This window comes from Chrysemys picta, chromosome 1, assembly GCF_011386835.1.
Source record: "Chrysemys picta bellii isolate R12L10 chromosome 1, ASM1138683v2, whole genome shotgun sequence".
Taxonomy (NCBI): domain Eukaryota; kingdom Metazoa; phylum Chordata; order Testudines; family Emydidae; genus Chrysemys; species Chrysemys picta.
Window position 1 is genome coordinate 240558312 of NC_088791.1, and position 12662 is coordinate 240570973.

At 39.6% G+C, this 12662-nt stretch overlaps 1 long non-coding RNA gene across 2 annotated transcripts in view; it reads left to right on the forward strand.

Moving 5' to 3' along the window:
* LOC112059369 (uncharacterized) overlaps window positions 1–12662 on the forward strand; it is a 188084-nt gene that overhangs the window by 158803 nt on the left and 16619 nt on the right. Inside the window, exon 5 of one of the 2 annotated variants that reach the window (XR_002888643.3) lies at window positions 1332–2716. The exons of the other annotated variant lie outside the window; for it this stretch is intronic. This is a non-coding gene — a long non-coding RNA (uncharacterized LOC112059369). Of the gene's footprint in view, window positions 1–1331; window positions 2717–12662 lie in introns of those variants that run through there. 2 annotated transcript variants of the gene reach the window in all.

Below are 12662 nucleotides of genomic sequence, written 5' to 3' on the forward strand. Positions count from 1 at the left end.
CATCCTGTTACATGTACTGGATTGTTTTGACTTTTCAGTGAGCAGTGGTTTAAAACCTGTTTGTTTCCTGTGTATTAAATAGGCTGGTTTGATGTCAGAAGTAGATTTTTATCTATCTTGCTGGTGTAGAAAAATATGTGACCATAACATCACTGAAAACTATTCAAAATTGGTGAACATGAAAATGATGGAAAACTGGACAGGAAGAAACTAGTGACCAGGGAATGAACATCCAAAGGTTCAGAGGGGTTCAGCACCCTGCAGCAGCAGGACTATTGCCTCTGTGGTTTTTCCCCAGACTTTATTCAGAGGCCCAGTGGGAACATACACATATGACTATTACAAGCTGTAGTAATAAAAGGGTTTTGTTCAGAACGTAGTTGTGCCAGGTTAAACCTGTCTCTCATGAAGTGAAACACTTCATGCCAAATCCTGAAGCACTAACTCAGTCTTGAGTATAATGGAAGTAAAGAATTGTAGTCCAGTCTGCAAGACCAAGCAAGGACTGCATAGCTCTATGAAGGATATTTACTAACTGAAAAGTGTATGGGACAGATTATCCTTGTATGAGTGTATGATTCTAAATGCAACCCTCTGGCCAAAATTATTGCTTTTTAATTTTGATTGTTCAAGATGTTTTTTTCTCTTTTTTGGCACAAAACACTGTACAAGGAAATGCCCCTGTAAGAAAATAAAGCCTCCTCCATTTGGGAAATTTCACTGGACAATATAGAATATTCAATTGCACCCTCTCCGAATGCATATTTAATTTCCCAAGTTTACAAAACTGTCTGATAATATTCAAATGTTCCTACTTCTCATTGGACATCCTCAGTACAATTTTTTTTTCCTGTTGCTCCTTCTGATTCTCTTAAATTCTGTCTCTCATCAATGTTCCTTACTCTACATTAGAATTGATGTTGAGCCAAAAGTTCAGATTTAGGTCCAAAGTTCCCCAAAGCTCAGGAGTGTTTGTTGGATTCTTGTTCATTCCATTATAGAGATATGGGCCAGGTACAACATTAAGGCTGGTGGAAGATTTCTCAATTAAAAATTTTTCCTGTTGAAAATGGGGTTTTATGAACAATGAAATCTTGCATGAGAGGTTTCAAAATCTCTCATGGGAGATTTCAGAACAAATGAAAAATTTCTCTTAGTTTTTTAATTAAATTTTGTTCTTTTTTTTTTTCAAACTGAAATTTGGGATTTTTTTCCCATTTCTCCCCATTTTTCCTTTTGAATCCTCTCATCTCAGAGGATGAATGATGACTAGATTTTTTTTCACTTATTCCTGTTTCTTTTTTTCCTTTTCCCATTCTGTCATTTTTCAGAACTTTCTCAACTTTGGAAAAGTGATAAAGTTGCAAGAAAGTTGCAAGAAAGTTGCTACTAAGCAGAGAGAAGGTGTTGGAGGAACCAGCAGAAGCCAGGACCTCACCAGGTGTCAAGATGGTGTGAAACTTTGGGATGTTTCCAGGCTTATCAATGTTGCTGGACATGCAGATAGAGACTGCATACCTTACTTCTTGGATATGGGCAGGGCCACAATGATGCATGATTTGATCAGCATAAGGCTGGATTATTTCACTTCCCTCTATCCACAGTTGACCCTGAAAGCTTCCAGAAACTGTGATAGGTTCAATAAACAGCACTTGCCTACTGAGTGGAGTGCCAGATTACTATCACACAAAAACTATACACTCTGCATTAACAGCACACCCAGTTCTGGTTAAATTTCCAGGTCCTGGTCTTATTGTGAATTGAACATGGATTTAGGTCTAGCTATCTAAAGGACTGCCTCTCTCACTATGCAGCCATCTCCTGCTATGGCAACTGTGTTCATCAGGGATGTTAACACTAGAGCCAGTCACAAATTTTTTGACAAAATGTTTTTCCATCAGAAAATGCTGATTCATCAAAACCCAAACTTTTCACAGAAATGTATCAGTTTCAGTGCAAATTTCACTAGGAAGAGTTCTCATAACCAGGATGGAAGCAGAAGCCCAAGGTTCAAGTCCCTCCTCAACCTCAGGCAGAGTAGAAGCTTGAACCTGTGTCTTCCACATACTAAAGGAGCATACCCTTGGCCACTGGGTTACTAGCTATTCTGGGATACAGGGCTGTGTTCACCCTCTCCTGCTCTTCCCCCCCCCCCCCCCCCACACACACACACACACAAAAATTCAAAAGGTCTCAGTTTCATTCCAATGCAGAACAAAAACAAATGTCAAAACCTCAATTTTTTTCACAAAATGGCATTCTTGATTTTTGGCCAACCATAGTTAAGACCAATAGAACCAGGTTTTAATTTTCTGAAGCTAGAGAAAGGGCATTCTCATCTAAATGCCCTCACCTCTGGAATTCACAGCTACACACTCAGTCCAAATCTTCCCTTATGCTGAGATGAAAGACCATCTCTTGCAGTGAGCTTCCCACTAAACCAGCAAATTGGGCCCAGCTGTGAATTGCATTCTCCTGAATGACTAGATTAAATTGGCAAAGTTTCTGCAAAGTTTTGTTCCTCCTGATGTAAATGATTGTCACATTGAAACGTATGTTAACTGATGCCCAAATACTATGATAATGGGTGCTTCAGAAAAGATTGTATAATAAAAATGAACAGTATAAGGAAATGTACAGTATGTAAAGGGAAACTTCTGCTTATATTCTATATGTCCCAGTACATAAATTACTATAAAGCAAACAAAAGAATGGACTATGCTGTGAGGTTTTTCTGTGCTAAAAAAATTTCTCTCAATTTGTTCACAAAAGCTGCATCAGTAAACCTAATTCCTTGCCTCTGTATGCATATTGTTAAATGTGTCAGATATCAGTTTAGTACCAGAAAAAGAGTTTGCTAGTGAGCCTGCTAGAGTATGCTTTCTTGTATCATGTACTGGCATCTAGCAGTCAAGAAAAGGTGCAAGTATGAAAAAGCTGTAAAACGTTGCTGAAAAATAATTACACAGTATCTTTAAATTAAGCTTGCTGTTTCTGAAAATGGATATATCAAAGTATACTGTAAGCTTCTTGAAACAAATGTATCATGAAAAGATATGTTGTAAGCTTACATGCAAATGCATTCTTTCATTTGTATTCATATTTAATCACAAGTCCAATATTTGAGACTCAAGATGGGCTAAATCTAAATATGAGGCTTTTACACCGTCTTGTAAGTTATACTGTATAGTTTAATATTAGGATTTTACTAGGCAGTTACACAGTACTCTGTTTTAATATGGAACACTTCATCATGTTCATTATCACCCATTTAGACTCATGTAAACAGACACTCCCAGAATAACCAAGCTTTAGAATGTTAATATAAATGTTATGGCTTTTTTAATTGCAATAGACATCTCATTAAGTAATGTAATGCCAATGGGTCCTTTTAGTGATAAACAAAAAACATATTTTGGCCAGGTTTTATATACAGCACAATGTAAGATGGATTTTTTTCTACAAGATTCATCAATTTCCATTTCACTCTCCACATTGTGGTAGGGAAGACACAGAAGTAGACTCCAATAGTGTGCTTGCAACAGCAATGCATCTCTAACAGGTTCATACAGTAGTTTTGTTTAGCAAGACGTGTCTGTGTCTGTGTCTGTGTCTGTGTCTGTGTCTGTCTGTCTGTCAGTGATGCTAAAGTAACCAATATCAAACAAACAAGGACTACCTGGATCATGACCATGATGGAATTAGTTCTTCATATAGATGGAGGTAAAAACATCCATGACATTTCATTAGCCTAGAAGGCAGAAACATCTGGATATTTGGTTCAGCTCATCAGCAGGAGAGCCTGTATTTGATTAGCCCTTCTCTCAGTAGTAGGCGTTACTATAGTCAGTGGGAATTACTAAACATGGTTTCAGGGGACTGACATTAATTTGGCTTGCCAAAATAATATGCCATTTTTAAGGAGTTTGTGTTAATTAGTTGTATAATTTGATGTGATGTGATTGGGTTTGCACAAAGAAAACCAGAATAGAGTTTGCTATTAGTATCTGCTGTAGGAGAATCAAGAGGTGGCACTTAAACAGTGCACAGTATGAATTTTCAGCAGTGAAAGGCCTTAGTTCATGGTCTAATTACAATGGGATTCCCTTTCTCAAAAGCTAAAAGCCTTTTAATTCATATTTTTTCTTTGGAAAAGATGTTTTAGTTTGATTACTATACTATTAATTTTTGTGCAGCTATCATTCTGTCACAAATTAAGTCAATTTGGGTATCACAGTTTGGCTTGTTTTGTATAATCACACTTTAAAGTAAAACGAACATGTAAAATTAGAAAAAATGGACAGCACATTTCATATAACTCCTAACAATCTCTTCATACCTCTCTTCTCCCGTCCAGTCACTAGCTCCTGCCAGACTCCAATTGGCAATTTAAACTTCTTTCCTACTTATGAAATGCAGTTTGCTGGCATCACTGAGTCAGAATCAAAGGTTTCTTCTAAGACAAGCTAAGTGACAAATATATAACTTGGGAGTTTAGGAATATAGGTGAGGTAGCCAAAATCTTCTTTGGAATGGCTTTTTACCTACAGGTATTTGGAAACATTTTAGAAGGCTTCATTGAAATATATTTGTTGAGAGTTGTTTCTTGATTGGCAGCAGTTTTTCTAATTGTTCCTCAGGTGTTATATAGGGGAGCATGAGGTTGCGGGGCAGATGGGGTGATGCTGTTGTTAACTTAGGGTGATGAATCATCCTAGGTTAGCAAAGGGAATTAAGTGGGTCAAGAAAGGTAGCTAGGACATTGGTGGGGATGGGGGGAGGATGAGGATAGATTCCCTCCTCCTGACATTTTTCGATTTCTGTGGAGTGACCATGAATCAGCCATAGTATTACTGGCTGTCTGGGGCACCTGGACAATGGGGAAGAAGGAGGCAAGAAGGTTGTGTAGGGCAATTTGTTTAAAAAAAAAAAGTCCCTTTGCCAGAGACAGTGACACTGGGCACCAGACACAACTCTGAAATGGATAATTAGTTAATTGTTTTTCTATAATTGTCATCTGCCTTATCCATTTAGATTGTGAGATCTTTGAGGTAGGGATTGTCTCTTACTATTTGTACAGCACTCAGTACAATGTGCTCCCCATCTTGGTTGGGACCTGTTGGTGCTATTATAATAAATAATAATAATTAAATAAATAAGAAAACCCTTTTCTATTATTCTAACTTGGCATATAAGAGATGCTGGATATGGCAGATACTTTCACCTATAAATAAGGAAGCAAGTCTGAGATATACAGTATGTCCATCTCCACCTCTTGTAAGAAGCAACATGGTGATTTGAGTTGGCACCGTTACTTAACAGGGTTGGCCTTACCATGAGGCGAACTGAGGCGGCCACCTCAGGTGCCAGACTGAGTGGGGGGGCACCATTAGGACCCAGAGTGTAGAAAATTGTGTCTGCTGCTGGTGCATATGTATTCTCTCTGCTCTAGATGCACAGAGATGGTGGAGTGCTGTGCTGGAGGAAGGAGGGCACGAGAGACATAACAGGCAGGCAGGAGAAAAGGTGAGAGGGAATAACAGAAAGCAGCAGGAGCTGCAGGGGGAGAGAGGAGGAGGAGCCTTTTATGTACCTCTCTAGCACCCCCAGGAGCCTGGATTGATTAACACCAGCTTCTCAGGGAGCTTCCTGTTTCCTGCTGCTTCCCTGAACCCACTTGAGGAGAACAGGCAGTCAACTGAAGTAGTAGGAACCAGTAAGGCCCTTAAGACTCTGATATCTTCCCTAACTCAGGCCCTGCTACCAACCTGCTTATTTGTCCCCTTCAATTAAGTGTTGAGAGCCACTATAGCTGGCACAGAACAGCAGTCATGAGTGAAAGAAGAAAACGCCCCTCTGGGGCAGCATTCAGAAAAAGAAAGAAAGCAAAGGAATTTTTTCTATCTAAGCAGGAAGGGCCTCTCCTGAGATACATAGACACAAATGTTCACGGTGACCCTTCCGGCCCCAGTGGGGATGTGAGTGGTGAGGAGATGCCTGACCTTCCAGTTAGTCAGAGTGCAGGTGACCTGGCAGCTACTGCAGCATCCATATCTCCGTCTCAAATGGATGTAACCATGCATATTCCTGAAGAAAAGTGTAGATCAAAGAAGAGTGTGGTAGACACGCAAGAAACAGCTGCTGCTGAGTTTAGTTCCTTAAGTCTCGATGATCCAGGACTGATGATACAGGCTACTTGAACAGTAGCCTCAGGGATTTCCTTGTACTGCATGGGCCACAACAAGTGAAAAATTTCATGTTCCCCAAAGACGATGAAAATAAAAGTTTCCATCCAACACATTACTGGCATGAAATCCCCAATGATGACAAAGTGGAGAGGCCATGGCTTATGTACTCAAAACCCCAGAATCCTGCATACTGTTTTTGTTGCTAACTCTTCCAGTCTAATGTTCCAGCCACATTGGGTTCTACAGGAACAAAGGACTGGAAAAATCTGGCTAGAAATCTGGCATGCCATGAGAAGGCAGCAAATCACCAGAGAGCTTTCCATAGGTGGAAAGAGCTTGAGATGAGACTAAGGTTAAAGGCCACCATAGATGATCAGCATCAAGAGAAGATTGCATCAGAGTCTCTTTCCTGGCAAAATGTTCTGAAAAGGCTCATTGCCATTGTGAGAATGCATGCTACCCAAAACCTAGCACTGTGTGGCACTTCAGATCAACTGTATGTGCCAAACAATGGAAACATCCTTAAAATTGTGGAGCTGATGGCTGAGTTTGATGCTGTACTCCAGGAGCATCTAAGAAGAGTCACCACCCAAGAAATGTACACACACCACTAACTTGGAAAAACAATTCAAAATGAGATCATACAGTTACTGGCAACAAAAATCAAACAGAAGATTGTGGCAGATCTGAAGTCAGCAAGATATTACTCTGTTATTCTGGACTGCACACCTAACATCAGCCATACGGAACAAATGATTTTAATAGTGCATTTTGTAACAACAACAGAACCCAGTGAAAATGTCCCTGCAATGGTGACTGTTAGAGAGCATTTTCTAGAATTTATTGACATTGATGATACTACAGGAGCTGGTATGACAAATATGCTTCTTAAAAAGCTGGAAGATACGGGAATTGCGATAGCTGACATGAGAGGTCTGGGCTACGATAATTGTGCCAACATGAGAGGAAAGAACAGAGGAGTGCAGACACGGATCCAAGAGTTAAACCCTCGAGCTTTTTTTGTCCCATGCAGTTCTCATTCATTGAACTTGGTGGTCAATGATGCAGCATCAGCTTCTAGTGAGACTGCTAAAAATTTTTATGTAATTCAAAGCATCTATGTATTTTTCTCTGCATCAACTCATTAATGCAAATTTTGAAGCAACATCTGGGAACATCCTCTCTGACACTGAAACCACTGAGTGCCACACGATGGGAAAGTCGAGTAAACGCGATAAAGCCTATCAAACATCAAATTGGGAAGATAGATTATACCATAATTGCCATTATGGAGGAGAATGCTATGACAGGAGCTGTTCATGGGAGAACAGTGGCAGAGGGAAATGGAATCACCAGCAACATACATAACTTCAAATTTCTGTGTGGCTTAGTGTTGTGGCATGACATACTGTTTGAAATAAATGTTGTAAGCAAGAGACTCCAAGGTGTTGACCTTGATATATCTGGAGCAATGAAACAGCTGGACAAAGCAAAGTCATACCTATAGTCTTACCAGTCAGATGAGGGATTTCAAAATGTTCTGAAGAATGCACAGAAGTTGGCAGAGGAACTTCACACTGAAGCTATTTTCCCACCCATTCAAGAATACAAGACTCACCAAAGAAGAAGATATTTTGATTACGAGGCACAGGATAATCCCATAAGATGGCCAGCACATCCCTTGGCCCGTGCCGCTTCCCGTAGCCCCCATTGGCCTGGAGCGGTGAACCGCGGCCAGTGGGAGCCGCGATCGGCTGAACCTGCGGACGCAGCAGGTAAACAAAACAGCCCGGCCCGCCAGGGGCTTTCCCTGAACAAGCAGTGGACTGGCTTTGAGAACCACTGCCATAAGAGACCCCAAACAACAATTCAAAGTTGAATTCTTTAACCAGGTGCTAGATTGTGCAATACAGTCAGTTGAAGAATGTTTCATGCAGCTCAAGGAACACAGCAGTATATTTGGGATGTTGTATGATATTCCAAAACTCCTCACTATACCTGAAGAAGACCTACACCAGCAATGCAGGGCACTAGAGACAGTGTTGACACATGATGACATGCACAGTATTGATGCGAGTGATTTAGGTGATGAACTGAAAGTCCTTTCAAGATACATTTCAGCAGGAGCAACTCCAAAGGCTGTTCTGGAATATATGTGCACAAATAAGATGACCACCCTCTTTCCAAATGCTTTTGTTGCTCTGCGCATACTTCTAAGGGTAGCGATCAATTTATCGGAGATCGATATATCGCGTCTCGTTAAGAAGCGATATATCGCGTCTCGTTAAGAAGCGATATATCGCGTCTCGTTAAGAAGCGATATATCGCGTCTCGTTAAGAAGCGATATATCGCGTCTCGTTAAGAAGCGATATATCGCGTCTCGTTAAGAAGCGATATATCGCGTCTCGTTAAGAAGCGATATATTGATCCCTGAACACGCTCCCCATTGACTCCGGAACTCCACCGGAGCGAGCGACGGTAGCGGAGTCGACGGGGGAGCTGCGGCCGTCGATCCCGCGCCGTGTGGACCCCAGATAAGTCGATCTAAGATACTTCGACTTCAGCTACGCTATTCGTGTAGCTGAAGTTGCGTATCTTAGATCGATACCCCTCCCTAGTGTAGATCAGCCCTAACACTTCCTGTAATAGTTGCCAGTGGAGAACACAGCTTCTCCAAGCTGAAGTTGAAAAAAACCACATCTACGCTTCACAATGACACAGGAGAGGCTGGTCGGCCTTGCAACCATCTAAATAGAGCATGAGCTGGCCCAGACTGTGGACCTTCAGGAAGCAGTTCAAATCTTTGCAACCACTTTGATTATTCAAAGAGATAAAAATGCCAGTGTTTACTATGCAGACAAAAAAAGTTACATTTGCTGTTCAGGCGTTTGAAAATTAAGTGTTACTTAAAATTTTTGAACAAGGCATTTTAAGTTGTTAGTTCTCCTTTATTGGGGTAGGTAGCAGAGCAGTACCATGAGAGGAGTAGAACAGGAAGAAGGCAGAATTGAGACCTTTCAAAGTTTTGGCCCAAGCAAGGGGGCATGGGGGCGTCATTTGAGCTCCCTGCCTCAGGTGCCAAAATGTTGTGGGCCAGCCCTGTTATTTAACATACTATCTACCCACAAAGACATTAGAGGAGTAAAGCAAATTGTCTGCCTCCTGGAAGATGCCAACAAGTAAGTGCAGTGTTCTGGACCTACTAGGAAATGGGGAATGTCCTTCTAATACCTCTTTATAGTTTTCATGAATCTCTAGCAGACTCACAAACTTTTCCGAGAGGTCCAAAAACCTCTGAACCCCCAAACAATTCAGATTTTGTGTGATTTGGGGTTTACTTATAAAAGTTGCATATAGTCCTACTCGTTAGGATTACAAGGATAGTTATTGCATAATACATGGAATGCTGCTAAACACTCAACCTATGTGAAAAAAGCTCCATCATGATTTCACACCTGAGAATGGGAGTCCATCAAATGTAGAAGAGAGTGGATCCTTATTAAATTCTGCCTCATAAACATCAATATTTGGAAGAGAGAAGAAAAGCTCACTAGCAGGTGGCATTTAGGAATCTTAGACCCAGAAAGAATGGTATTAGAGGGAGTATAGTTTAATAGTGAGGTGCAGTTTAAGGAGATGGTATTTTATATATAAATAAGGGGGAACACATAATTGCAAGGTTATTATTCTATTGAATGATTCTAGTGACCAAAAAAAAAAAAATTTTAAAAAGCCACTTCATTCACACAGGCCACATTGAAAACTGCTAGATCAAGTCCAAACAATCCATGAAGCTCCACACGGGTACCAGGGTCTGTCTGCACAGTTGTGAGTGCACAATCAGGGCTATACTCTAGGATGGCACCTGAACTCCTACTGGAATTGCATACCCCTAATTCACAATTACCTGTTATTTGTTCCATATATATCAATGGGTTACAAAGATTGTATTTGTTTACAGTGAACAATTACTTAATACAGATAGTACAATTCATCGAATCTATATACAATCATGCTACTCAACTGGTGATTTAACGTATAAGTCATTTGGCGAGCTTAAATTAAATACACAGTTATTGAGGAGACTTCATTTAAAAGGATATTGCAAGGTCAGTGGTATTTAGAATGTAATATAAATTGAATTACTCATTTGTCAATAGTTCTGGAATATTAGTTCAGTGGACAGCCTTAAAGAGCTTATTTTATTGTCAGGTAAGAATTATTTATTTGAGCAGATATTCTCTATACTTAGAAACAAGAATATTGCTAGAATCATTAATATGTTCTTAATGGTAAGATAAAAAGAAACATTTTAAAGATGCCTGTTTTATCAAACTATGTTGATATCTTATAATACAAAATTATTTGCACCTCTATTGATATGACATATTTTAGCTATATCCCTACTTATGTATGTACTATCCTGCCTTATGAGAATTTTGTATTTCGTGAAGTGTGATAATTAAAGAGAGAAAACCAAAACATGGGCACTGTACTAGTAAAGAGCCTTCCAGGGACTGGAAGCAAACCTGTATTTAATGCATTTTAATAGAATTCCCTGGGGACCAAACTGGCCCAGTGAGGAGGAGGAAAACCTTCAGATACTATGGTGATATAAGAGAATGGATAGATGGAGAGATACATGATGGATTTTATTTTTGAGGAAAGCCATTGCTCTTTCTCTCCGTGGCATGTGGACTTGAGCAAAGCAGGTTTCTAGCTCTGAGATGAACTGTGAGAAGTAGTTTGAGAGCAGATGTAGAATACATAGCTTTTAAAACTAGAAAAGATGTTTGTAGTAGAAGGAGGTAGGAAAGTTCAGCTTGGACCTGCTTGGTTCAACAAAGCCTGAGTTTGTTGACTGCCTGGACACACTGCAAAGCCTACGGGTGAAATCCTGGGCCTGCTGAAGTCAATGGCAACATTTCATTGATGTCCATTGTGCCAGGATTTTACCCTATATGTTCACTCAGGATTTTTCTGAAAAGCAAGCTCAGAAGTGAATGTGTGAGTGTCTTGGAGCTTGTTTTATTGTCATTTTTGATAACATTACATTTATATTTTTATGATGATGTATGTTTTAAATACGTTCCTTTATGGTTTGGGAACCTAGAGAATTGTGGTAGCAAATAAATCAGTTGGCATATAAATCAAAACCTGCATAATATGAATCAGCAAGTGAGAGAAAGATAAAAATCAAGTAGAAAAGAAATAAAAGAACAGGGACTCCTTTATGAAAAGTAACATGATAGTATTACAGTGGGCTGAAGTTTTACAAGCTATAAGTACAAAACAGGTTTTATAAGGTTGCAAATCCATTTCCGTTACAAACCCACCCATTCTGATATGAACTTAATTTTCTGAAATTGGGCTGAATATTTCTATGCTTGGTCTTACTCCTAAAATGAGGTGTTTTTAATGATTGGATTAGACTCTCTTCGGTCATTTGAAGGTTAGGAAGGATGAAGAGCAGGCATTTTTCCTCATTATAAAAAAAATTAAATTAAAACCATTGCAACATTCTTAGAGCAGCATGATACAAAAATGGCTAACCATTTAAACCTGAAATATACTAGGTACATGTATATATTTTGCTTAGTTTAAAAACTATTGACTGTCAAGTCACCCAGTTATGTTCATTTGAAAATGTGCTGCCACTCATGCTGAGATGAAAATTCCTGTCCTGTTTATGAACTATGAACCTTTTCTCAGAATACGCCAGATTGAATCCTTCATAACTTTCAAACTTCCAAAGTGATTTTCTTCAAACATTCCTTGATGTTTATATCTTGAAGATCTAAAAACTACAAACCAAGATAGATTTGAGGACTCTGGCATCAGTAGCTTTAGAGTTATGCGTGCATAAACTTTCTGAGTCAAACACCTTCTCTGAGAATTCACAAACTGTTATATCTGAGAAATAGTAACAGGCAATTATTGTCAATAATTAGGCTGCATTATAATGTAGATGCACAAAGGGATTAGAGTAAAGTATGCCCAGTCAACCTTACCTTTCATATTTCCTGACTTCTGAATGCTTTATTGTACAAGCTAATGTTGTCTGAACGAATATTTTGTATGGGATTGTATAATAATGGCCCCAAATTAAGCGATTAAGTAATACAATTAAAAAGCGTTTTTCAATAAACATTTTAAGAGTAATGAGGCAAATGAGATTCACCGTATGGGAAAATTTCATCGTGAAACTCTGTTACACAGCAAAGCCATCAGTTTTCCCTTGTTGCTATCTGAGAGAATGCTATTACTTGCCAAAAGATACTATGCTCAGTTCAGCCCTGCCAGCACCAAGGGAGGCAAATTGCATGTTGCTGCACCAGGAGCCTTCTCTGGATACGACAAGATGGTAGGCTAAGTTTGCACAGTTACCTTCCACCAGAGATTCTACCAAGGGAGAGCAGCATTAAACTATGGTAGAAGCCATCAAGGGAGCAGAACCAGAAAATCCCCTAGAT